Source organism: Sapajus apella, unplaced genomic scaffold (assembly GCF_009761245.1).
Source record: "Sapajus apella isolate SASKATOON/1434 unplaced genomic scaffold, GSC_monkey_1.0 scaffold88, whole genome shotgun sequence".
Classification (NCBI taxonomy): domain Eukaryota; kingdom Metazoa; phylum Chordata; class Mammalia; order Primates; family Cebidae; genus Sapajus; species Sapajus apella.
Window position 1 is genome coordinate 7,094,043 of NW_022437028.1, and position 27,057 is coordinate 7,121,099.

General features: G+C 50.9%; 1 protein-coding gene and 1 long non-coding RNA gene across 16 annotated transcripts in view; both read right to left on the reverse strand.

Annotated features, from left to right (window-relative positions):
- Positions 1 to 27,057, reverse strand: part of CUX1 (cut like homeobox 1) — a 470,808-nt gene that overhangs the window by 289,750 nt on the left and 154,001 nt on the right. The window lies entirely within an intron of this gene.
- Positions 10,889 to 26,327, reverse strand: LOC116534590. Its single transcript, XR_004261784.1, has 3 exons — positions 24,045 to 26,327; positions 13,662 to 13,665; positions 10,889 to 10,900 (listed from the first exon to the last, which is right to left on the reverse strand). It is a non-coding gene; the product is annotated as an uncharacterized LOC116534590 (long non-coding RNA).

The window sequence follows — 27,057 nt, forward strand, 5'->3', positions numbered from 1 at the left end:
CACGCCTGTAACCCGGGCATGACCCTGCCATCCACAATGCACGCACCGGTAAATGCCCGCCTGTAACCCGGGCATGACCCTGCCATCCACACTGCAGGCACCCGGTAAATGCCTGCCTGTAACCTGGGCACGGCCCTGCCATCCACACTGTGCACACCTGGTAAATGCGCGCCTGTAACCTGGACACGGCCCTGCCATCCACAATGCGATGCCTACAGCAGTCTTTACCAAGGCTTATGATGGCACAGTACCCAGCTCTGTGCTAGATTCTGGGCTGGGGCAGGAAGGTGCACAGCTCCACACTGGACTCCTGCTAAAGGTGCCCAGTTTAAGACACAGGCACTGGGCAAAGTGACTGACACTTGGGGAGCTCGTTCTCTGGTGGCTCAGGAACCCCTGAGACTCAGGAACATGAGTGAGGCTAGTGAGGACTGCTCTGTGGGTGCCCACAGGGCCCAGCAGCACTGGGGTGGGTTCCGGAGTCAGCCTCCAATCCCACAGTGAAAGCTCTCTGAGATCGCAATGATGAGAAGAGAGGATCCCAAGGGCTGTGCAAAGGCCCTGCCCCAGGTGCTGTGCTCTGCGCCTCTCAGCTGGGGGGCTTCCAGCAGCTTCCGGAGCCTGAGCCGGCTCTGCCACCTGTACCATGCGCACAATATCAGCCTCACATGGCTGAGATGAGGCCACAGGATACAAGTAGGTATTAGTGTTTATAAACCGAAAAGTCAGCTGAGCGCAGTGGCTCATGCCTGTGATCTCAGCACGTTCGGAGGCTGAGGTGGGAGGATCATCTGAGTTCAGGAATTTGAGACTAGTCTGACAAACCTGGAAGCCACATCTATAATAAAAACACAAAAATTAGCCAACCGTGGTGGTGGGTGGCTGTAACCCCAGCTACTCGAGAGGCTGAGGCAGGAAAATCTCCTGAACCCAGGAGGCAGAGGTTGCAGTGAGCCGATGTTGCATCCCTGCACTCCAGGCTGGGTGACAGGGCGAGGCTCCATCTCAGGAAAGAAAAGGAAAAGAAAAGAAAAGTTACGGAGATGTCCATGGAGACATGGAGCAGGCTCCGTTCAATCACTCATTCTACCATCTAGGGGACCTCAGGGAGGCCCACGCAACTGCTGTCCCCGCTCTGTGGAGGGGGAGAACATGCTTTGTCTTCAGTCCACAGCTAGTGAGTGCAAGGGCCCAATTCAGGTCCAGAACGGGGTGCCCCCAGGACTGTGTTTGGGGTTGCTCCCCTGCAGACACAGCCCCATGTACAGGCTCTGATGGCAGTCAGAGGACACAAGACAAGAGCCGGGTAAGCAGCTCTGAGGGCTGGCCTGGAGCGCACACGAGCGCCGGGGAGCGACTGCTGGGAGGGCTGCCCTGCGAGGAGACTGAGCTGGAATTTCCTAACAGAGGCCACAGTGGGCAGGAATACTGGAAGGGATGCGAGATTTTTATGGGTGGACACAGGTGGAAGGGTACGTGTGCAGCGGGAGCAAAGGAGAAAGAGAAGACAGCTTGGAGCTGTATTTGACAAAGTCACAAAATGAAAGGTCAATGAAGGGTGGAAGACAGGAAGGCAGGGAGGGAAGGAGGGATACGAAAGAGGGAAGGAAGGAAGGAAAAGAGGGAGGAAGGGAGGGAAAAGAGAGAGGGAGGGAAAGAAACCAGGGAGGGAGAGAAGGAAATGAGGGAGGGAGGGAGGGGGGCATAATTCAGGTTTTGCATTTTAGATCATGAATTCATTTTCTCCCTTGGAAACCACTGTGAGCCTACCTTTGCCTCAGTACCGCCACCCCTGGGTCTGCTCCGGGCCTCCTCCATGGTCACACCAGGCTGGGCAGAGACAAGCCGGAAAAACACAACTTGCTGCAATATGCCTGCCGAGCAGGGCCCGGCCACCCAGCGGTGTGGACTGCTGTCCACTCCCAAAGGCCAGCAGGCTGCAGGTTCCAGGAGAGTTGGCCGGGCTCAAGAGACAGGATCGGACTCTGGGGAGCCTTTTGTCCTGTGCCCATGACCAGTACCCCCCTGGGCAGAGGAAGGTGACACAGGAAGTATCCATAGTCTCTCTCCTGCCACCTGCACGTGCGCGCCTCCCTGGGTCCATGGGGTGGGGATGGGGGGAGGAAGACATCCTTTTCCCCCAGAAGGTTAGATATCATCACCAAAATGTCACATAGGCAGATGGTTCTTTTTTTATTTCTTTTTGAGATGGAGTTTCGCTCTTTGTTGCCCTGGCTGGAGTGTGGGGGCATGATCTTGGCTCACTGCAATCTCCACCTCCTGAGTTCAAGTGATTCTCCTGCCTCAGCCTCCCGAGTAGCTGGGACTACAGGTGCGCACCACCATGACTGGCTAATTTTTGTATTTTTAGTAGAGACGGAGCTTCATCATGTTGCCCGGGCTGGTCTCGAACCCCTGACCTCAGGTGATCCACCCAGCTTGGCCTCCCAGAGTGCTGGGATTACTGCCGTGAGCCACTGCAGCCGGTCCTGCATCTTTTTGGCAAATACTAGTAAGTGTTGGCAAGCTTTCTGCAAACTGCTGACCACTCTGCTAAGTCCCCATAAACATAACTCTCTGGTCACCAGGGCAATGTGCGGTCGGGCCCATAAGACATGGGCCAGCCAATGTTTGGACGCTTCCAAACACCAATGGAAGTTTTGCACGAGTAACTCTGATCTTTGACAGCCACCGCCTAAAAGACACTTTATAGTGGTCTGTGGGTTTATTTGTTGCATTTGTTTTTCTATTTTGTGACCTGAATTTATTTTCCAAGTAAATGCCTGAGTGAAGCTCCCACCATGTTTACTGGAAGTGTCCGTTACCTTGCAGACATTTAATTAAGGTCACTAAATCAAAAGATGCTAGACCAGAATTCAAGCCGTGCAGGGTGAGAGGGCACTGTTTTATAAGAAGGAGGGACAGAGACACATTCTTTTTTTTTTTTTTTGATGGAGTCTTGCTTTGTTGCCCACTCAAGTACAATGGAGAGATCTAGGCTCACTGTAACCTCCTCCTCCTCCTGGATTCAAGTGATTCTGTTGCCTCAGCCTCCCTCGTACCTGGGATTACAGGCACCCACCACCATGCCCAGCTAATTTTTTATATTTTTAGTAGAGACGGGGTTTCACTATGTTGACCAGGCTGGTCTCGAACTCCTGACTTCGTGATCCGCCCACCTCAGCCTCCCAAAGTTCTGGGATTACAGGCGTGAGCCACCGCACCACACCATTTTATTAAATGACAAAGAACAGGATGTACCTGTGTGCTTTGTTCCTGGGAACGGTTTCTGTGGGTTTCTATGGAGAATGCTTTCTGGAGTGCACGAGGCAGGGATAAGTGAGCCACTGCGGCCTGGAGGGGACTCTAAGGAGAGGATGAGGAGGGTTCCTAAGGCATTCAGGCAAAATGGCTAGAGTGTGGGGTGTGCCCCAGGCTCCACCAGCAGCAATTCTCCACTGTCACCCACAGCCAGGTTTCCAAGCCACCCACGTTTCTGTTTCTCTTTTTTTGAGACGGTGTCTTGTTCTGTTGCCCAGGCTGGAGGGCAGTGGTGTGATCATGGTTCACTGCACCCTGACTTCCTGGGCTCAAATGATCCTCCCATCTCGGCCTTCTAAATCGCTGAGACTACAGGCGTGTGCCACCATGCCCAGCTAATTTTTTTTTTTTCTTTTTGGAGAGATGAGATTTTGCTATGTTGCCTAGGCTGGTCTTGAATTCCTAGGCTCAAGTGATCCTCCTGCCCTGGCCTTCCGAAGTGCTGGGATTACAGGCATGAGTCACCGTGCCTGGCCTTAATGTTTCTCTTCTAGACACGTGAAATGACTCTGAGTTCTTGAATGCCCTCCAGAAATTAAACCAGAACCTTCTGGAACATTCTTGGGAAGGAAGTAACAAGCAGGTTCTTGAAGGTAACAACGGAGGGAGTGCGAGCCTTCAGACTGGATCCAGAGGCATGGATCCAAAAAGGGAGCTCAAATCTCTGGAAAGGGAGCTCAAATCTTTTTTTTTGTTGTTGTTCTTGTTGTTTGAGACAGAGTCTTGCTCTGTCCCCCAGGCTGGAGTGCAATGGCGTGATCTTGGCTCACTGTAGCCTCTGCCTCCCGGGTTCAAGTGATTCTCCTGCCTCAGCCTGCCAAGTAGCTGAGATGACAGGGGTGTGCCACCATACCTGGCTAATTTTTGGATCTGTAGTGGAGATGGGGTTTTACCATGTTGCCCAGGTAGGTCTGAAACTCCTAACCTCGGGTGGTCTGCCCTCCTCAGCCTCCCAAAGTGCTGGGATCAGAGGCACGATCCACTGCATCCAGCCTCAAATCTTCTTAGTCTAGTTAAAGGTGTGCAAGGCTGACCAAGAGGTTCCAAAGAAATGACTGTCCAAGTGACGCCAGCTGAGGTCTAGGAGAGAAGTAACGGTGGCAACTGCAGTATGATGGGGAGAGAATGACGGAAGCTGGGGTCCTCAGGAGATGAAATCGGCAAGACTTGGTAATGTGTAGATGAGGGAGGTGAGGTGGAGGAAGGGCTCCCATGTGGCCACTCTCAGGCTCAGCTGGGGTGGCCCAGTGGGCACCGTGGCCACCATCGAGGGTAGGGGATGGGAGGCCTGAGGGGATGGAGACAGACAGGCTCTGGGGGCGCGACACCTGCAGCATGAATGGCAGCCGGGCAGGTGGATACAGAGCTGCATGGATTTGGGGCTGGGAGAGCAGAGAGAGCCACCAGAGTGCTGGGAACAGGCCAGACGCACCATGATGGGGAGAGGGGAGCCCAGGATGCCAGGGAAAAGCACAGAGAATGATGAGGTCACCCAAGCATGACCTGAGGACGTCCCAGTCTGCACTGGGAGGCACAGAGCAGGGATGATGGCTGATGTTCGATGGAAGACGCTGGGACAGAAGACAGAGTAGGGGAGAGGAGAAGGCAGTCCTGTCCAACCTGCTCAGAAAGGCTAAAAAACATGTGCGGGCCACATGGCTAGGCCATGGAGGTGCTTCTGCGACTCAGTCATCCATGTGTGGAAGAAGGACGAATAAATGACTGAATGAACAAATGGCATTGTGCGGGGTAGCAGGCACTCTGCTTTATTCCTGCATCAGCAGCTCCCACATAGTATAAACTGAGCAGGTAAGTGCTCCCCTAAGAGGCCTGAGCCGCTCCCAGAGGATCCTGCACACCCCCACTTTCCCATCAGAGAGATTTTTTGTACAGATGAGGTCTTGCTATGTTGCCCAGGTTGGTCTTGAACTCCTGAACTCAAGTGATCCTCCAGCCTCTGAAGTGGCTGAGGCTACAGGTGTGTGTCACGGTGCTTGGCTACTGACTGATTTTTTTTTTTTTTTTTTGAGACAGAGTCTCACTCTGTCCCCCAGGCTAGAGAGCTGTGGCATGATTTCTGCTCACTGCAGCCTCCACCTACGGGTTCAAGTGATTCTCCTGCCTCAGACTCCTGAGTAGCTAGGATTACAGGTGCGTACCACCATGCCTGGCTAATTTTTGTATTTTTAGTAGAGACCAGGTTTGGCCATGTTGGCCAGGCTGGTCTTGAGCTCCTGATCTCATGTCATCCACCCACCTCGGCCTCCCAAAGTGCTGGGATTATAGGCATGAGCCACCATGTCCGCCCCCAACTGGTATTTTTAAAAGAAGCAGACACCACAGAACTAAAAATCCAATACATAGGCGAGATGACTATGAATTCTAGTGAAAGTTGGTCCACAAAAACAGAGACGTGCACTTGAATCCCATAAAGACACATGTCTGCCACGCACCCTGGCTTCTCTTGCACGCATTTTAGCTGGTATCCCAGAACTCATCTGCTATGCTGCCCACGATGGTGGTGGTGCAGGGGGGACCTGCAAAGCTTCGTTTCAAACACTGCTTGTGTTTTGACAGCCTTTTTCCTTTGTACGGTGTTTTGAATGAAGTGAAACTAGAAGGACTAGGTCTTGCAAGCCGCCGGGGGGAAGCAATTCCTTTCCGAACCTGTGGGTGCGGGGCTAGGGACAGTGCTGCCTCCGTGGCAGCACCTGGCTGACCCGACAAGACACCTTGTATCTATGGAACTGGTTCGAATCCCACAGGAGGTTTAAAAGGTGCTGACAAGGCTCAGTAAAGATGCAGAAATACGCTAGAGAGGAAAAGAGAATTTCAAAGCGCTCCCGTGGCTTTTATCCTATCAGAGAACAACCAGCCGCTGTCTTCCTCTGCACTTTACCCCCAGGGACCTTAGCTGCGCTGTGAGGTGCAAAGGGCTCAGAGTCAGGGGGGAATCACAGAAGACACACAGGCCAGCAGTCCTCCCTGACCGCAGAAGGGGATGTAGGAGAATCCTGGGCTCGTGGCACTGAAAATTAGCAGCCACTGTACGTTCTGGTCTTGTCTCAAGAGCGTTTCCCCCATTTATCTCATGTACTTTTTTGTTTTAAAGAGATGGATGGGGTCTGGGCTGGGCACGGTGGCTCATACTTGTAATCCCAGCACTTTGGGAGGCCGAGGTGGGCATGTCACTTGAAGTCAGGAGTTCGTGACCAGTCTGACCAACATGGTGAAACCCCATGGATTACAAGCTAGGATTACATCCAGCCTCTCCTGAGGCTGAGGCAGGAGAATCGCTTGAACCCAGAAGGTGGAGGCTGCAGTGAACCGAGATCTCAACACTGCACTCCAGCCTGGGTGACGAGCAAGACTCCAGCCCAAAAAAAAAAAAAAAAAAAAAAAAAAAAAAGGATGGGGTCTGGCTCTGTGGCCCAGGCTAAAATGCAGTGGCACAATCAGAGTTCATTACTGCCATGAACTCCTGGGCTCAAGTAATCCTCTAGCCTCAGTTTCCTGAGTAACTATGGGGACTATGATGACCAGCTCAGGCTGGTCTCGAACTCCTGGGCTCAAGCGATCCTCCCGCCTCTGCCTCTCGAGTACCTGGGATTACAGGTGTGAGCCACCACGCCCACCCACTGCCTCTTATTTGCCTGCAGATGCTCTTTTTTTTCAAGACAGAGTCTCGCTCTATTGCCAGGTGCCAGGCTGGAGTGCAATGGCTCAAGCTCGGCTCACTGCAACCTCCGCCTGCTGGGCTCAAGCAACGCTCCTGCCTCAGCCTCCCAAGTAGCTGGAACTACAGGTGTGCACCACCATGCCCAACTAATTTTTTTTTTTTTGGTACAGATGGGTTTCACCATGTTGGCCAGGATGGTCTCGATCCCTTGACCTCGTGATCCGCCTGCCTCGGCTGCAGATGCTATTCTAACATGAAACCTTTCACTGAAATATTTATCTACAGTGGAGTCTCCACAGTCAACCCATGTCTCCACCGTGGTGAGGCTATCAATTCATTTAAAGTGGTTTCCCAGAGCAAAAGCTGCACCTGTGTGCAGGTGACACCCACACCGAGCATGGATGGACAGACTTCAAGTGTCTTCTACAGGCGGGTTTGTCCTCCAGGCCCACCCACCTTGTACATGAGGCTAACCCAGGGCTGACCTTAGCACGTGTCCACCCCTCTGTACACCCAGAATCCAAGGGGTAGGAAGGACAGGGGGTAGGAGCAGGAAACAAGTATGTGGCCGGGCTAGAGGAGAGAGTGTTGGGGTCAGAACAACCGTACCACCTTCAAAATTCCCAACTCCCCGCAAAAGCCTCGCTGAGAACCTCACCAGTCTCAGCTCCCATCCGATGACAGGGCTGAGCTTCTCTATCCCTGGGGTGCCTTCGAGTTCTTAAATGCCAGGAATTTAGTTTAAAATCCACACCAGAGCACAGGGAAGCAGCGGAACGTACAACTTGGGTTTGAATTTGGGCTCTGGGACCTTCCGCGGGGGCTTGGACACTTTCCTAACATTTCCCACCTGTGAAATCCAGGGGTTATTAACCTACCCCAGAGGGATGCTAGCGGCAGAGGCGAAATCGCGGCTGGCCAGTGCCGTGCACCCAGCCTCAGCACGTGGTCACCCACACCTGCTATTTCCATCGTTATCACTGGTCGGCGCAAACAACGTCCCAGGTGAGGTGCCAGTGGGATACGTGGACCCAGATACCATCTGAGGTCTCCGGTTGTGCAGTCAGCTGGAAGATGAAGGCCTGCAGGCTACACAGTTGGGCAGGATGAGGCGACATCAGTGCCGCAGGAACAGGAAGGAAGGGGGCTGAGGGCTCAGAAGGTTCTCAGAGGGGCAGGCCCCTGAGCTGAGCCTTGGAGGATGAACAGAATCTGATGGAATGAGGAAGCCTTGGCTCCAGTAGGGGATCTGAGTGTCCTTCCCCCAAAATTTTATTATTTTTTTGAGACAGGATCTTGCTCTGTCTCCCAGGCGGGAGTGGTGTGATTATAGTTCACTGCAGCCTCAACCTCCAGGACTCAAGCAATCCTCCTGCCTTGGCCTCCCAAGTAGCTGGGTCCACAGGTGCATGCCACCACACATGGCTATTTTTTTTTTTTTTTGTAGTGATGGAATCTCATTATGCTGCTGAGGATGGCTCGAACTCCTGGCCCCAAGCAATCCTCCTGCCTTGGCCTTCCCAAGTGCTGAGATAACAGGTATGAACCACCGTGCCCAGCCCCAGGTATCCTGACACAGGACCCTGTCACAAGGAACCTGGGGGACCACAAGGTACAGAGGCCTTGTTCCAAATGCCTGGAAAGCTGGAAGATCCCTGAGGGTGTTGATGACAGGAGAGGCCAGGACACACCCCAGAGAAGGCGGAGAGGCAGCCCAGGGCTGTGGAATGGGGCCTGGAGGGAAAGGGGGAGCTGGGAGACACACAGGAGAGCCCGGGGGCACAGATCTGCGGCAGGAGGTGAAGAGAAAGAGCTGGCACAGAGGCACGTGATAGGCCTGCAGCCCTTGAAAAAGTTTTCAGGAGAGTTAAGAGGGTACCACAATCAAGCCTGGAGGTTTTGCAGCCAGGAGAAGAGATACCTTCTTCACGGCTTCAGGGGTTCTGCCTGAGTTTCTTGCCTTTCACCCCAGCCCCCAAAGTGGGTTAACATGAGCTCTGAGCCGTCAGCTGCAGACACTTATCAGATACCAGGGCTGACTCACGGAAAACATCTTCTCTTTTTTTTTTTTTGAAAAAAACTCCCCCTTTTGCCCCCGCGGGACTGCAGTGGCATGATCTCGATCCACTGTAACCTCCGCTTCCCAGGTTCAAGCGATTCTCCTGCCTCAGCCTACTGAGTAGCAGGGATTACAGGCATTCGCCACCATGCCTAGCTAATTTTTCTATTTTTAGTAGAGACAAGGTTTGGCCATGTTGGCCAGGCTGATCTCAAACTCCTGACGTCAAGTGATCCACCTGCCTCAGCCTCCCAAAGAGCTGAGATTACAGGAGTGAGCCACAGTGGCCAGCCTGAAAACAGCTTCTTACACCAACACCGTCAGCTTCTCTGAACTTGGCTGTTTTTGACAACAGTTCCTTTAGACTTCTTTCTAAGGTGACAAATCATGTGTATTTGTTTTTCATCTGCGTAAGGAGTAATACGGAGTCAGACCAACCCCATTCATTTGCCGTTTCCTGTAAGACCAGGACTCCTATGTCCCTGGTGCAGCCCTCCCTCCGATCACCAAGGGCCCTCGGGCATGTGCCCTGTGTCAGGACACAGCAATGGCTGGGAAAGGCAACATCCCCACCCTTGCTTCTGATGCGGAAGACAGAAGATGGAGAACAGGCGGCGAGTCAGCAGGCTTATAAAGGAGCCTGTGGTCTCCCCTGTCCTGTGGAGTCACTGGGATCAACATCCCCCAATAGTCAACTCATCAAATGTCTTTTGAACAAAAAAGAAATTTAAAAACTTTGAAACAGGACCCTAATCTGAAACAGACTTCAAAACAAGCCGTGCTCTGGGACTCGCTGTTTCTTCCACTCAAACGTATGAGAAGCTATTAGTCACTGCCGTCAATAAATTACCATGGACGTACCTGAGCCGTGAGCAGCAGTCCATACGCACCCCATCCCCACAACCTAGGGATTTCCACATGAGGACGAGAGGAGGGCCTCTGTTTAGCGTCGTGACTCACACAAGCACTTCTGCATAAGCATTTGTCCCACATTCATTCATCCATGCCTACTGTGTGCTGGGCGCTATGTCGGGACGAGGTGGAGTGAACGAAGGCACACAGATGATCGCAACTCCACCCACAGGGTACCCACGCGGGTTTCTCATTCCAAGACGGAGGAGGTCAGAGCTCCGGGGTGGCCAGGCCTGAGCTGAGGCACAGAAGAGAAGGAAGCACAGTGGGATGGGGTGGCGGGGGCAGACTGGGGCACAGGAAGAGCACAGAGAGGTGGCCCTGGTGTTCCAGGGAGGTCTGTGAGGCGGGAGCACAGGCTAGGACCATGTCCCCATGGCTCCCAGGGCCAGAGCTGTCTTGTCCTTCAGGCCACAGGGAGCCGCTGAAGGACCCTGCAGGGCCCTTGATAGAGTCAGCTTGGAGTTGGGGAAGGAACATTCTAGAGCTCTACAGTCTCATGTTACAGAAGCTAAAGACTCTGCTCTGCTAGGGTCCGGAGTCGGGTCCTGGTCTTACGTCAACTCAATGGTCCTTATAATCTGTTTCCTCCCACCTCCAAACCACCACTAGTTAATGCTTGGTTCTGTGCGAGACGTGGATCCCAAGTGGAGGGAGGGCACACTTCCCGGCAGTGGCACGCGAGAGAGAACGGCTCAGAGCTCATACAGGTTCCTCCACAGAGGCTCACCAACACAGCGATGGGCCGGGGGGGCCCGCAACCCTCACCCTCCTCGGAAGTGAAGTGAAAGGATGCAGTGCCGCCTGCAATCGACATTCAGGAAGTGCTGCCAGCTCTCTCTCGAGTGAGTCATGAGATGAACAGGTTTCTTATTCAATTAACCAAGAGTTCGCTTCTGTAACATTTTCTTTCCTTATGGAAAAGAGCCCTGTATTCTAAATAAATACGTGTCTTGAAAACAAGCTCTTGGGAAATAACCCAAAGAAGGAAAAACACTAAATTCCAAACTCCTCTTGGAGAAGACAGAACTACTGATCTCACTGGTGAAATCTGACAAACATATAAAGATCTGACCCCAGTGCCTCGTTACCAATTCCGTCTCTTGCTGTTAACACTTGTGCAGAATTGCACCTTAAAACCAGGCCCACGTTTTCTATCTGTTAAGTGTTCCTGAATTGTCTGCGAGGGGCTCTTCACAGTGGTGTTAAATTTCACCAGTTTAACAACTCCCGGCTTCTGACAGGCAGATCTGGGGCAGTCCAGGTCCCCGCAGTCAGGAGCGGCAGGTCTCAAAGGCCAGCACAACAGAGGCACTCTGGAACGGCTCCTGTTTCAGGTACCTTGCTGTCATTGAAGCTGTGTTCCTTTAAAACGTTGCGGAAAGTAAATTTCTGCAACCTTAATGCACTGCCTTTCTAAAGAACCCCTGTGGGAACTCCCTCTGAAAAACAAGGAAGCTTTTGTAACATCAGGAATCATACCACATCAATCTGCTTTGTAAGTTTCGTTACACCATTACCTGTCAGGAACCAGGCTCAGTGTTGTGTTAGAGAAACGGTCTCATTTAATCCTCAGAACAGGGCGGTGGCTTTTGCTCTTATACACATTCTACAGATGAGGAAACTGCAATGTGGGAATTCGGGAAACTTCCCCCAAAGTGGCCCAGCCGCTGGTCTCCGGAATCCAAGCTCTTAACCTCTCCACTGTCAGGCACCTGGAAAATCTGGCACCAAGTCTCCATGGCATTTTCCTGGCTGTTCTAGGAGGATGTGGAGTTTTCAGACGGCCACATGCACAGCAGTCCTGCCGGCACTACCTCGCAGCTGCCACAGTGACCTTGGACAGAGCGCTCTCCTTGGCACCAGGTACTGACACCAAAGCTCAGTGCAGGTACCGGTGGCATCCCAGGCCAGCTGCACTCCCCAGGTTCCCTGAGCCCCCAGGGCCTGTCTCTGTCTCCCCGCGGGCAGGAAACCCCTTCCTCCAGAGGCTGATCTCTCCCCTCCCGCGCCCCCGTCTGCAGACCAGCTCAAAACCGAAGGTGAAAGTATCTGAAAGCCAAGACTACAGGCTGTATACACACAGCAATTTGTTACTGTGAGGAACCATCTGTTTCTCGGTATTACAATCCTCAGAGGGCAAATTATAGCTAGCGTTCAACATAAAACATCAATTTAAACCATCAACTATTCATAATTTCAATTCTTTATTGGAAACCAAGGACATAAATGTCAGGGAATAAAGCAATATTTCTTTTATTAACTATTCCATTCATCTGGCTATTAAATAAAACCAGGGCCCCCATAAATGGCAGGAGTCCTTGCCTGACAGCCACACCACATACCTCTATAACTCTCAGACGTTTTAAAACAACGAAAACAGCATTATTTGAAAAGTTAAAAACTTTAATATATAGTAAAATTAAGATTAATGCGATCTTAATACCTTGCAAAACTGTTTGCCGTGCCCTTGGATTCAAATATATTTCTTCTGGCGCGGATTATTTTTAACTGTGCTCATTTTGTACTGAGAACGCGCTGTTTTTACAACTGGGGTTTTGCACACGCCGGCTACCTCCAGCACTTTTCAGTGACATCTAGTTTTCCCAGGCTGATGTCGCCTCCCAACTGCCTGTCTGCACCCGTGCCAGGAGGGATGCCATCACCCAGGTACAACCCAGGGAGCGCGTACCCTTCACAGCTCGGCCCTGTAGGACATGCACACCACAGCTCGCCTGAGACAGGGCAGGGCAGATTCTTGTTGCAAGCATTTATTATTATTTTTTTTTTTGCTGGGGAACAATCTGAGCGTTCAAAAATAAAATCTACATGGCCGGGCGCGGTGGCTCACGCCTGTAATCCCAGCACTCTGGGAGGCCGAGCCAGGCGGATCACAAGGTCAGGAGATAGAGACCGTCCTGGCCAACATGGTGAAACCATGTCTCTACTAAAAGGGGGGAAAATTAGCTGGGCGTGGTGGCGTGTGCCTGTAATCCCAGCTACTCAGGAGGCTGAGGCAGGAGAATTGCTTGAAGCAGGGAGTCAGAGGTTACAGTGAGCCAAGATCGCACCGCTGCACTCCAGCCTGGCAACAGAGCAAGACTCTGTCTCAAAAAAAACAAAAACAAAAATGAAATCTACAAAGCACAGAAGAGATTTACACCATCCTTTGTGTACTGGCTGCAAATCCAGGTTTTCATACACATTGTCCCACGGCAATCGCATAGGGTGGGTACACTGTACAGATCATCGGGACACAGGTTTGAAAAGGTCAATCAGCCACTCGTCCCGTCCATATGAGGCACACCCATGTGTTCAACAATGAGGAAATAAAGAGAAATCAAATACGGGTCCACTTTCAACGCCTGATAGTCTAATAGCCATGATGGAAAATGACATGGTTTGGACATCTGTCTTTTCCAATTTTTATTTTTTTGAGACAGAATCTTGCTCTGTCACCCAGGCTGGAGTGCAGTAGTGCAATCTTAGCTCACGGCAACCTCTGCCTCCCGGGTTCAAGTGATTCTTCTGTCTCTGCCTCTGGAGTAACTGAGATTACAGGCACACGCCACAGGCCCGGTTAGTGTCCCTACAAATTTCATGTTGAAACGTGATCCCCAGTGTTGGAGGTGGGACCTGGTGGGAGGTGTTTGGGCCATGAGGGCAGGTGGCTCGTGAATGCCTTAATACTCTCCTCCTGGTACTGAGTGAGTTCTTGCTCTCAGTTCTGATGAGATCTGCCTGCTTAAAAGAGTCTGGGACCTCGCACCTCCTGTTCTCTCTCTCTCTCTCTCTCTCTCTCTCTCTCTCTCTCTCTCTCTCTCGCCATGTCCTCTTTTGCCTTCCATCATGACTGGAAGCTTCCTGAGGCCTCACCAGCAGCAGGTGCTGGGGTTATGCTTCTTGTACAACCTGCAGAACCATGAGCCAAGTAAACCTCTTTTCTTTATAAATGACTCAGCCTCAGGTATTTCTTTACAGCAATGCAAACGAAAACAGACTCACATATAATTGTTTACTGCAGTCAGTGGCCATGGGCCCAGGTCACCCCAGGGTGGGGACAGAGGAAAAGGACAGGGCCACCTTATGCCACAGAGGGAGTAACAACTGGCGGGAGGGTGGAAGGGGTGTTAGGGAGGGTTCCACACCTGGGCTAAGTTTTATGCAAATGGCTGCTTTTCTCTTTCTTTTTCGAGACGGATTCTTGCTCTGTTGCCAGGCTGGAGTGCAATGGCACGACCTCGGCTCACTGCAACCTCCGCCTGCCGGGTTCAAGCAATTCTCCTGCCTCAGCCTCCCGAGTAGCTGGGACTACAGGCACACGCCATGACACCCAGCTAATTTTTGTATTTTTTAAGTAGAGATGGAGTTTCACCATGTTGGCCAGGATGGTCTCGTTCTCTTGACCTCGTGATCCGCCTGCCTTGGCCTCCCAAAGTGCTGAAATTATAAGCATGAGCCATCGCGCCCGGCCTTCTCTTTCTTTTTCTAAGAGGTTGCCACCCAAAGAATAATTATTTTAAGGCAACCAAATATAACAGCATTAAAGAAAGATCTTATATTCAAAACACTTATAAATCCATCCTATGTCCTCAGCAGACGTGGCCACACAGCCAATGACATAAACAACTCCATCCTTCTGAACAGCGTTGGTGACTTCACCTTTTAGTGGCTGTATGTAACATTCCTTCCTGTTGAGGTGGGCCATCAGTAACTGTTGGGTGAATGAATGCACGAACGAATGACTGGTGCTTTCCTTGAGCACAGGACATGGACACTCACAAGGCGCTTAGACCCACACCTCTGTAGGTGTCCTGATACCACCCAGAAAGGGGACTGAAACTATCCCTGTTGGTCAAGGGCAGTGGTGGTTCACACCTGGAATCCCAGCACTGCGGGAGGCCGAGGCAGGCAGATGGTTTCAGGTCAGCAGTTCGAGACCAGCCTGGCCAACATGGTGAAACCTCATCTCCACTCAAAATACAAAAATTAGCCGGGCATGGTAGCCTGTGCCGGTAATCCCAGCTACTCAGGAGGCTGAGACACGAGAATCACCTGAGCCTGGGAGGCGGAGGTTGCAGTGAGCCGAGATCAAGCCACTGAACTCCAGCCTGGGCAACAGAGCAAGACTGCATCTCAATCAATCAATCAATCAATCAATCAATCGATAAATACCTGTCCCTGTTGTGCAAATGAGGAAATTCAGGAGGCCCAGGGGCTTGTTCTCCTGTATCTCACACTAATTCTAAAGCGGCTGCCCCAGCTCCTGGCCTTCCCACCAGCTCATAATACCTTGGTGAGAAAAACGGGGCAGCTGGGGCACACTCAGTTTTTCTCACTTACAGTGGAAGCTGTCGGCACTCACAGCCACCGAGGAAGAGAGAGCTCTCCGGGGAAACTACTTTTTACTGGTAAGTGCTTGGCCGGGGCTGAGTCACACATGTCAGCCTCAAATGCAGGTAGAGGAAAAGTCTAGCAATCCATAGGCAAGAAAATACCCGCCAAGATCGACTTGGACAACCTCATGGGTTTTGGCAAAAGGTTCTTCCCTTTTCTGCTTTCTTATTTTAGGCCATCTTGGTGAATACAGAAAGCAACAGCTAATTTTCCCTCCTACTAATGTGGCTAAGCAAAATCTCCCTGGCTTTACTAGAGTCAACACTTGAAACCTGGCCGGGCGCAGTGGCTCACGCCTGTAAGCCCAGCACTGTGGGAGGCTGAGATGGAGGATCACGTGGGGTCAGGAGTTCAAGAACAGCCTGACCAACATGGTGAAACCCCCGTCTCTATTAAAAATTCAAAAAATTAACCGAGCACGGTGGCAGGCGCCTATAATCCCAGCTACCCTGGGGAGGCTGAGGTAGGAGAATCGCTCGAACCTGGAAGGCGGAGGTTGCACAAGCTGAGATCGCGCCCCTGCACTCCAGCCTGGGCAACAGAACGAGACTCTGTCTCAAAAAGAAAAAGAAAAAAAAAAAAAAAGACTTCAAACTTCAGAGCCTCTGGCGTTTGCATTCATGATTTAAACACCACTTGGGAACCCCTGGACACCATTTTAATAAGCACATATTTGTAAAAGAGAGTGACTAAGAGTCACATTCCTATCCTGGGAATGGCTGGCCACGCTCCGTGGCCACCAATGGGCTGTTCCACGCAGCCCAGCCCACACTGAGTGCCCTGAACTGAGATTTATCATTCCCTCCACAAATATTTCAGTACCTGATACATGCCAGCTGCTCTTTCATTCACAAAATACAAGACATGTTTCTGAATTCATGCAACTTACATCCTCACGCAGCAAGAAAGGTAAGAAACAAACATATGCTAAGTCAGGAGTGGGGAGCTGTGGTGGAGACGGGCCTGCAAGGAAAGGGAGGTGTGTATATGGGTAGCTGGGGGTGGGGAAGGGACACAGTACTGGGTTGGGATTCATAAAAAAAGCGGGACATTGGCTGGGTGCGATGGCTCACGCCTGTAATCCTAGCACTTTGGGAGGCCAAGGTGGGTGGATCACAAGGTCAGGAGATCGAGAGCATCCTGGCCAACATGGTAAAACCCCGTCTCTACTAAAAATACAAAAATTAGCTGGGCATGGTGGCAGATGCCTGTAATCCCAGCTATTGAGGAGGCCGAGGCAGGAGAATTGCCTGAACCCAGGAGGCAGAGGTTGCAGTGAGCCAAGATCACGCCACTGCACTCCAGCCTGGGCGACAGAATGAGACTCTGTCTCCAAAAACAAAACAAACAAACAAAAACAACAAAAAAGAAGTGGGGCACTCACATCAGGACCTCCCCCTGCTCAGGAGTGACACCAGGTGAGGCCTGTGGTCATCTCCCTACGCAAGCCTGATGTCTACACATTCATTTTTCATTTTGCAATTAATTGCAAAAACCACAATGACTTCTGCACCAACCTAAATATTTCCCGAAATTCCCAAAGACCAAGCACGTGACTTGGTAGCTAAAGGGAGAAAGAGCATCCCTTGCGTTAAGTTCCTAGGACCTTGAACTTAAGGGCCAGATTCAGAGAGCGAACTCGGGTAGGTAGCACAGGTGCTGTCTTCAGGAGAAAGTCCCATGGGGCGTGGGGCACAGCAGCTTCCAGGCACATCCACGAGGACAGTGGGCTGGTTCCCGGGGCCTTGAGGAGCCCTATTCCTGGGCTGGGGGGTCACAGAGTTAGGAGAGGGCTGGCTGGTGTGGGGGAGTACACAGTTACAAGCTGACCCAGACCAGAATGCTGTTCATGTCACTGCACTCTTCCCCGAGTCAGATGTGGGAGACCAGGGTCTCCGGGGACTGCCGGAGAACCAATCTGCCACCTACTTTGCATTGTGTTATTTTTCACTCAAGGGCCAGCTAGAGAACTGGTCAGATTCTTCAAAATAAAGGTTTTCATTGTTAGTTTCTTATTGGAGACAGGGTGTCCCTCTGTCACCCAGGGCGGACTGCAGTGGCACAATCACAGCTGACTGCAACCTCGGCCCCTTTGGCTGGAACAATCCTCCCACCTCAGCCTCCTGAGTAGCTGGGACCACAGGTGCATGCCACCATGCTCAGCTACTTTTTAAAACACTTTTTGTAGAAACAGGGTCTTGCTATGTTGCCCTGGCTGGTCTCGAACTCCTGCGCTCAAGCAATCCTCCCACTTCGGCCTCCCAAAGTGCTGGGATTCCAGGTGTGGGCCCTCACACCCAGCCTGAAGTTTCTTACTATTTAAGATCCTCAGTAGTGGCATCAGTGCCCTGGGGACCCTCTGTTGAGAACAATATTCATCACAACCTCCCTGGCCTGGAATGACACTGGAGGGCCCTGCTCCCTAAGCCCGGTGCTGGCTAGGAGCCCGGCCAGGAACAGTTCAAGGGTAGGGCCCCGCTCTCTGTACTCTGACAGCGGGCCTGCACTCACAGTGCTGGAAACAGCGGACAAAGAAATTAAACACCCAGCCGGACACGGTGTCTCACACCTGAAATCCCAGCACTTTGGGAGGCCAAGGTGGTGGATCACCTAAGGTCAGGAGTTCGTGACCAGCCTGGCCAACATGGTGAAAACCCATCTCTACTAAAAATACAAAAATTAGCTGGGCGTGGTGGTGGGCGCCTGGAGTCCATGCTGCTCAGGGGGCTGAACCACGAGAATTGCTTGAACTCGGGAGGCGAAGGTTGCAGTGAGCCGGGATGGTGCCAGTACATTCCAGCCTGGATGACAGAGCGAGACTCTGTCTCCAAAAAATAAAAATAAAAGAAAGAAAACACCTGAGCCCAGCCAAGGGGGGCTGTCTTCCCCAAACCAACAAACTTCCTAAAGCTCGCTGGGAGCTCATCCCACCAGCTCTGATTTGGGGATGGTTTGTGAGTTACTGTGCAGAGTAAGTCCCTAGAAGTGATAAAAGATAAATCAGCTCAACGTCTGATTTATTGGATATATCAGGCTGGTAACTCATGACAATGTTAATCTAATTACGACTGAAAAATCGAATCACATCCATTTTCTATGCTATTTCATTACCTTGGGGTTTTGTCAACAATTCAACAGTTTAAGCGTGACCGAATTCTCACTTCGTTCCTTTGATGTGGGTGATGACCTGCTCCAGGGTAAGGGTCTCAGAGCCCCCCGGCAGCCTCCCTTCCAGCCATACACGGGCCCCAGGCAGCCCACAACCGCTTCCCCAGCATTGCGGGCTAGAGCACGTCCGTCTCCCTGCACTCACCTCCTACGAGGTTTTCTGAGTGGTAAAAACATTCCCTTTAGAGGCTACATCTGGCACCGCTTGCCCAGGATTTCTGTTTCTCCCTCATTAAATGAACACCCTTGGCTTTAAAGGTATGGTGGGCACGAGGCGGCAATAGCAGGTAGCGCCCTCGTGGCCCCGCTAATTTGTGGCCACTGGTCATTATGCTTCCTGCATAGAATCCAGCCTGCCCGTCAACGGAGGCTTACTGAGCACCTATGATATCCTGAGCTCTGTGCCTGGGGCTGGAGGCATGCCGGAAGTGACCTGAAAGAACCCCCACGGGAATGACGTTCTACTAGGAAAAGGTAGACAAGAGATGACAAGGCAGGCAGCACGTGACAGGACCAGTACAAGTAGCTGGGATGCCTGGGTGAGCCAGGTGGAAGAAATCACGGGGCGCAGACCCAGGAGGATGGACGCTAGACGGTTCAAGGGTGAAGGCCGGGCTGGAGGGGCCGTGGCCCAGCCAGTGAGGGCGACGTGGGGTTCACAGACCACAGAAAGTTGGACAGAAAGGCATCAGAAGGTCTAGCAGGGAGACTGAAAGATCTGAATTGCATTCGTTAAAAATAAAACTGGGGCCGTTGTTTAAAGAGAATGGACAGAAGGCGGCTAAGAATGGAGGCGGTGGTGGGTTGGCCATGACAGTGGCTCGGCCAAGGTGACAGTGGTGCAGCTGGGAGCCCAGGTGTATCCAGGAGGAAGGACGGGAAGGAGGGGCTTGCTGGTGGACTGGGCTTGTCGGGGGAGAGGCGAGGGAGCCACGGGGCACACCTAGGTTTTAGCCTGAGCGGCTCCTGGGTGCTGACACCATTTCCGGAGGTGACGGTGGGGGGACCGGGATTGGTGGTGGAGGCGGTGTGTGTGGGAGGGGTCAACAGTTCTCTTTTCAAGCCCGGTGAAGCTGGAGATGTCTTTTCAAGTAGAGATGTTGAATATTCAGTTGAATATTTGGGGTAATGTAAATATAGACGCCATCCTTCTGTGGATGGTATTTTAAGCCACGAGAGTGGACGGGATCCCCTGAGGACAGGGTCTTGGAAATATCAAAGGGCAGGGCCCCGAGACCTGTGTGCACGCCAACCTTGGGGGCAGGGCACAAGCGGGCACCCAGCAGAGAGTGACTGATGAGCAAGGTGGGCTGAACTAGGAGAGCCTGTATCTCAGGCAGGGATCAGGGAAAAACGGCGCTTTAAGGGGAGCGCGGTTCCCTCCCAAAAGCTCAGACACATCTCATGCTGTACTTTTGAATACTTTTCACATTTCATATTATGGGGGGTTGCTGAGCCCCCATACATAATCATGCTGAAGAAGCAAGATTTCAGCTTGAATCTCCTAGTTCTCAGCTCCTGAAAGGATAAATCTTTTTTTTTTTTTTAATTTATTTATTTTGAGACGGAGTCTCGCTCTGTCACCCAGGCTGGAGTGCAGTGGCGTGATCTTGACTCACTGCAGCCTCTGCCTCCCAGGTTCCAGCAATTCTCTGAAAGGAGGAAATCTTTTTATCTTTTTTTTGAGCCACAGTTTCACTGTTGTCCAGGCTGGAGTGCAGTGGTTCGATCATAGCCAACTGCAGCCTCGATCTCGTGGACTTGAGCCATTCTCTTGCATTAGCATCCTGAGTAGCTGGGATTGCAAGTGTGCACCATCATGCCTGGCTAAATTTTTGATTTTTTGGTAGAGACGGGGTCTTGCTACACTGTCCAGGCCGGGGAATCCTTTTATTTTAAAATAATGGTATTTTTTCAATGAACAGCTTCAGTTCGGACCAAACCAATTTTCTAAGACTGCACAGAGACAAGGAGGAGTGGCAAATGATATAGGAAACATCTGGAAAAAGAGCGAAGTTTTAAGTAAGGGCTAGAAGGAAGTTCCTTGTGGGTTGGTATGTCTTCGGGAGTGGAGAGATAAAAGTGGAAATGCAAATCAGAAAGGCGGCCGGGTGTGGTGGCTCATGCCTGTAATCCCAGCACTTTGGGAAGCCGAGGCGGAAGGATTATCTGAGGTAGGAGTTCGAGACCAGCCTGGCCAACATGGTGAAAGCCCATCTCTACCAAAAATACAAAACTTAGGTGTGGCGCATATGCCCTTAATCCCAGCCACTCAGGAGGCTGAGGCAGGAGAACTGCCGGGACCCAGGAGGTAGAGATTGCAGTGAGCCGAGATCACGCCACTGCACTCCAGCCTGGGCGACAAGAATGAAACTCCATCCCAAAAAAGAAAAAAAAAAAAAAATCAGAAAGGGAAAACATTCAAATTCTAGTTACAGTAGCAACTCAATGGCATCAAGTCAAATTTAAATAACTCTTGGGAAGTTGGAGCTCCTTTTGTTTCCCCTGAACTGTGACAGAGCAGGACGATTGTTCGGAGAGGCACATGGAGTTTTCACACCTCCAGTATAATGAGACGCGCTGGATCCACTGATGTAAATTTAGAGATTTTCAATATGTGCAATTATGTTACCATCCAAAATGCCAAAATGCTGCCACGTTCACGCTCGTCATCAGATCTTTAATGGGCGTCCAAAAAAGTGGTAAGAAAGAGGGGCCTGGCTGATGGTAAAACAGTCAATTACAGCTCTCTGGAAAGCCCGCAGGCTACCACCTCTACAAGTTTTGGCTTTTAGAGGAAGTTCATTTCAAACTCCGGCCCCCCGTCTGGGTTTTTCAATCAAAAATTCCTTATGCATATTTTTGGTTTGCATTTCCCATCGCTCAAACAGATTTTTACAATTCTCTTTTATTGAGGATATTTAAAGGAATATTGCATTGGGAAAATGAGCCATCCGCTTGGGGGGAAAAAGAGATCCCTTATACCTTAATGCCCTGCACACAAAACTGTTGTCAGATTAAAAAACCAAGTGAAAAGCTAAAAATCTACAATTATTTTAAAAGAATATGGAAATATGTTTACAAAAGGAAGGATAGATTTGGGGAAAATTTCTACAATATGCAAGAGAGAAAGAATTAATTCATACTTTTTGTTTGAGTCGAGTCTTGGGTCTCCCTCTGCCCAGGCTGGAGTACAGTGGCATGATCTTGGCTCACTGCAACATTCTCCTCCTGGGATCAAGTAATTCTCCGGCCTCAGACTCCTGAGTAGCTGGGATTACAGGTGTCCATCACGACGCCTGGCTAATTTTAGTAGAGACAGGGCTTCACCAGGTTGGCCAGACTGGCCTTCAGGTGATCCACCACGTTGGCATCCCAAAGTGCTGGGATTACAGGCGTGAACCACCATGCCCAGCCGTAATTCATACTCTTTAAAAATGAGTAAGAACAAGTAAGACAAGGCAAAAGACCAACCAGAAAAAATAAACAAAAGGTGCCAAAAGGTAATTTACACGAGCAATACCCTGGCTAACAAACGTATGGAAAGACAGCCTCACTGTTTTTCATTCTTTTTTTTTTTTTTTTTTTTTTAAGAGAATTCTTTCTTTTTACTTTCTGACTTAGCCTCACTGTTATCTGACGAGTTTTGAATTTAGGGTAATATATATTTTTTGACCAAGGGAACAGGTATCACAGTGCCATCATCCAGGGTTAGTAAGGCTGTGAGGAAGAGAACAGTCCCACGCCGACTCCTCACTGGTGAGGCGTGACAAGTGAGACAGGCGTTTTCTTTTCTTTTTTCTTTTTTTAAGACGAGGTCTCATTCTGTCACCCAGGTTGGAGTGCAGTGACGCGATCATAGCTCACTGCAGCCTGGGACTCCCAGGCTCAAGTGATCCTCCCACCTCAGCCTTCTGAGTAGCTGGGACTATAAGCACATGCCACCATGCCTGGCTGATTTAAAAAAAAAAAAAAAACTTTTTTGTAGAGACGGGGGTCTCACTGTGTTGCTCAGGCTGGTCTCAGCCTCCCAAAGTGCTGGGATTACCACAAGATGCTTCTTTTTATTTTTTTTCCTTTTGAGATGAAGTCTTGCGCCATCAGCCAGGCTGGAGTGCAGTGGCATAATCTCCGCTCGCTGCAACCTCTATCTCTCAGGTTCAAGCGATTCTCCTGCCTCAGCCTCCCAAGTAGCTAAGAATACAGGTGCCTGCCACCATGCCCAGCTAAGTTTTGTATTTTTAGTAGAGGTGAGGTTTTGCCATGCTGGCCAGGCTGGTCTCGAACTCCTGACCTCAGGTGATCCACCTGCCTCCCAAAGTGCTAGGATTACAGGCATGAGCCACTGCGCCCGACCGGCGTGAGCCATTTCTGATGCCAAATTGGCAAAAAACATGGACATCCTTCTGACCCAGCAAACTCCATTCCCAGGCCTCCCTCTGCCCACATGCCATGACAGCCTTCTTCCCAAAAATGCTCCTCTGAGATGCCTTCCTCCCTCTTTTCTTTTTCATTTATTACACAAATAACGGAAAAATAATTCCTGCTATAAAATTGGTAAGAAAATAGAGATGACTAAGGAATGAATGAAAGCCCCTCACGCCAAGCTCCCCGCCCCCTTCCTCAGCTGATATCACCCCTGGCTGAGCTCTTCTCTGTGATACAAAAGGCACTTTTGGAGTGAATGATACTCTCTCCAGCTGAAAAGGCCAACCTGTAATATATCTACATCTATATTTAGATTATAGAATTAGATCCCAATTTAGCTGACTTTCATCTCATAGCCTGTAATGTTTCCCAGGGCTGCCTGAATTAGATTTCCTACTAGTTAGAATTTCCTGTAAGCTAGGATTAAAAGCTCTCGTTTCCTAGTTTCTCCTTTCTATCTTAATCATTATACAGCACTTCACATTTCGTATGAAGTTTTGAAAGTATGAATAGGTTATTTCACTTCCTGATCATCTATGAAAGACGCGGAGAGGATAAAACTCCAAAGTGTGGCTTAGATGAGAGGGTGCCACGGTTTAGGCTCTGTGGCCTCATATGGTCAAGCCACGCGTCTTTTTTGGGTCTGATTCTTAATTTTTTTCTCCTTTGAGATGGAGTCTTGCTCTGTCACCCAGGCTGGAGTGCAGTGGCGCAATCTTAGCTCACTGCAACCTCCGCTTCCCAGGTTCAAGCAATTCTCCTGCCTCAACCTCCCGAGTAGCTGGGATTACAGGTGTAAGCCACCACGCCCGGCTAATTTTTCCATTTTTAGTTGAGACGGCATTTCACCGTGTTGGTCAGGATAGTCTCTCTCTTGACCTTGTGGATCTGCCTGCCTCGGCCTCCCAAAGTGCTGGGATTACAGGTATGAGCCACTGCACCCGGCCAAGTGTACATTTTTCTATATGCATAACTTTTTCTGTATGCATGATTTCAATTTAAATGGTCACAGCAAAAAAAGTAAAACTTGCTCCCTCCAGCCTTCCATTCCCCTATCAGCTGGCTCTGTCCTGGAGTTACATTAAAAACACGTGCCTTCTAGGGGCCATGATTATATGTGAGTGTGAGATGAGTCCAGCTGTGGCCAGAGCCGTGGGATGTGGGTCACTGTGACCCAGTGGGTCACGGGTGCTGGGTGAGGAAGGGCTGGGAGGCGCATTCAGGCTTACAGGGCCCAGCCTCTGCCAGGAAAAGCAGGCCTGGCTTTGCTGAAGCCCCACATGCGCTCTGATGGATTCCGGGACCCGGGCAAGAATACCATGGATCGCCTGGATTCTTCTCTCCTGAAATGTACCAGAAGGCGCATGCGGGGTTTTCGGCTACTTGAAAAGCAACACTCTAAAACCCAAGTGTCATTTTTAGAATCAAAAAGGAAGGCAGTGCCTGGCTGCACTGGTCAGTAATGAGGTCCAGAACTTTTCGCCTTAATGTCACTCTTTAAAACCCTGCCCTGGGTCAGTGGTAACAGAAAGTCATCGAGGCACCAGGATGCAACCTGGAATGCCGAGGAGGGCTGTGTCTGTTGGTTACCATGTGGCGAGCTCCCAGCACCCCTCCTGACATGTACAGACAATGTCTCTTTCTCTAGGAGTGGCCTCTTCTCTCACCTACCACGGTGGACTGCCCTGGAGGAAGAGGCATCGGGGCCAGAGTCCTTCCCTGACAGAAAGGCTTTCTCCCCCTTGGCGGCTGAACCCCAGCACATGAAGACACAGGACGTGGGGAGGGCACATGCCACTGCGTGAATACAGCAGAAAGGGCCACCGACAGAGAGAAAAGGCCAAAGGAGGAGCAAGGGGGCAGGGGCAGTCAGTGGTCAGGGCCCTCCCCGGGTCGTCCGTGCTCGTGGCCCTCTTCAAGGCCGTTTTTGATGCGGGCTCCGTGACACAACCTTCTCTCTCCAACAGATCCCTGAAACCCAGCCAGGTCTGATGCCATCCCTAAGGGCCAAGACAATTCTTAGAGCTCTCTTTGTCCCCAAATAGTAAGTATCTAAAAAGAGGGAATGAACCAGATTTAAAAGACAGGGATGAAGTTCATTCTCTGGTTCTAATGACCAGTACTTTACAAGCCACATTTGCTCTGTATCCGAACTCAGAACATCAGTATCTGAAATCACCCACACCTCACCAATCCAGAGAGAAGTTCCTCTACCTTTAGAAAGAGGTGTATCCACTCCCCAAAATGGACCTGTACATCCGCTTGTCTTCCTTCAGATAAATGTAATACTGCCTCTATGAAGCTGTCACATACATGCCAGTGGCACTTGGTTGCCAGCAACTTGTAAGCAGCAAAAAAACCAAGTGACTTCTTTCACGAGGATCTTGGGGAGAACATTTTTTTTTTTTTTTTTTTAAACCAACACCAGAGGAGCTGTGCTTTCCCTCAACGCATGCTTTGTTTTGAGCTTGTGGACAGTGTGAGTCACATGACTTCTCTGTTTGCCCTTTTTGCATTGGTTGCTAGGAAGCTCATAATCAAGTCTGTGTCTCATCTTTATGACGTAAGTACACAGGGTCTGGGGAACTTTGGATAGTTGTCTATTTCTGGTTCTAACTGCCTTTTCCTCTCACTTTATCTACAGTTTATTTTCACAATAGAGATGGGGTCTCCCTATGTTGCCCAGGCTGACCCTGAACTCCTGGGCTCCACTGATCCTCCTTCCTCTGTCTCCCAAAGTGCTGGGATTACAGTGTGAGCCACCATGCCCAGCCTCCTCTCACTTTCTTTCCTCTTCGTTCCCACTAACTCCCAGCTTCACGCCCTGCTTGTCAAACCGTGCTAACTGTACCTTTGCAAGCCACTGGAAATCATTCTTAGAAGTGGGCAGAACACAACCAGCCAGGGGGGCAGGAACGGCATAGTGGCAAGGGCACGGCTGTAGGGTCACACAGACCCGGACTCAATATGAGCTCACCCCTCGCTGGCAATGCCACCCCCGGGCAGGCTAGTGACCTCTCTGAGCTTTAGTCTCCCCACATGGAAAATGGGGAAAGCATCTTTTCAGGACCACTGTCAGGATTAAATTAGCAGATGCATGTGGACATCCTCAGCTCAGTGCCTTGTCAAAGCAGGTGCCCAAGATAAGTCACTTCCCTTTCCTTCCACTGCAGGCAAACCCGGCAGAGATCCCACCCAAAGTCCCCAGACAACCAGGACGCCTCTACACTTCAAGGAGGTCAGTTCATCCCAGGGTCAGTCCTGACCAGAAATGGGAAGGTCTGGCCGGGCGTGGGGGCTCACCCCTGTAATCCCAGCACTTTAGGAGGCCGAGGCAGGTGGATTGGCTGAGGTCAGGAGTTCAAGACCAGCCTGGCCAACATGGTGAAACCCCATCTCTACTAAAAATACAAAAATCAGCTGGGTGTGGTCATAAGCACCTGTAATCCCAGCTACTTGGGGGGCTGAGGCAGGAGCATCACCTGAACCCAGGAGGCGGAGGTTGAAGTGAGCCCAGATTGCACCACTGCACTCCAGCCTGGGTGACAGAGTGGGACTCTGCCTAAAAAAACAAAAAGCAAAACAAAACAAAAGACATGGGAAGGTCCAGAATACTCAGCAGAGGCGTGGGGAGATCACGTCCCAATCCCGGAGCTCAGGCTTCGCAATCCTGGGATATGTGCAAAGCTGGGTGGGGACTGGCCAGCCCACAGGAAGCCTGCATCAGACAGCTTGTCCTTCAGCAACTGCAGGTGGGAACAGACCCCTCCCACGCTCCTGGGGCCAAGCTAATGCAGGGTCAGGCAGCTCTGTCTCTAAAGCCCCCGGGATGGAAGGACTCAAAGTCAAGGCCAGTCACTCCTCTGTGAAGGGTCTGTTGTGCATTTCCTACCGCAGGCTTCCCCGGCCACCCATCACTCAGCGCCATTCTGGGCCACTCTCTGCAACTGTCAGTCAACGTTTGCGAAGAGAATAAAGCCTGATTTGAATTTTAACAAGCACAGCAATTAGAAAGGCCGATCTGCCACAGAGAGCATCTAATCACACATTTGAAACCCAAATACAAATATTTCAGATTATGCCCTGGGTAGGA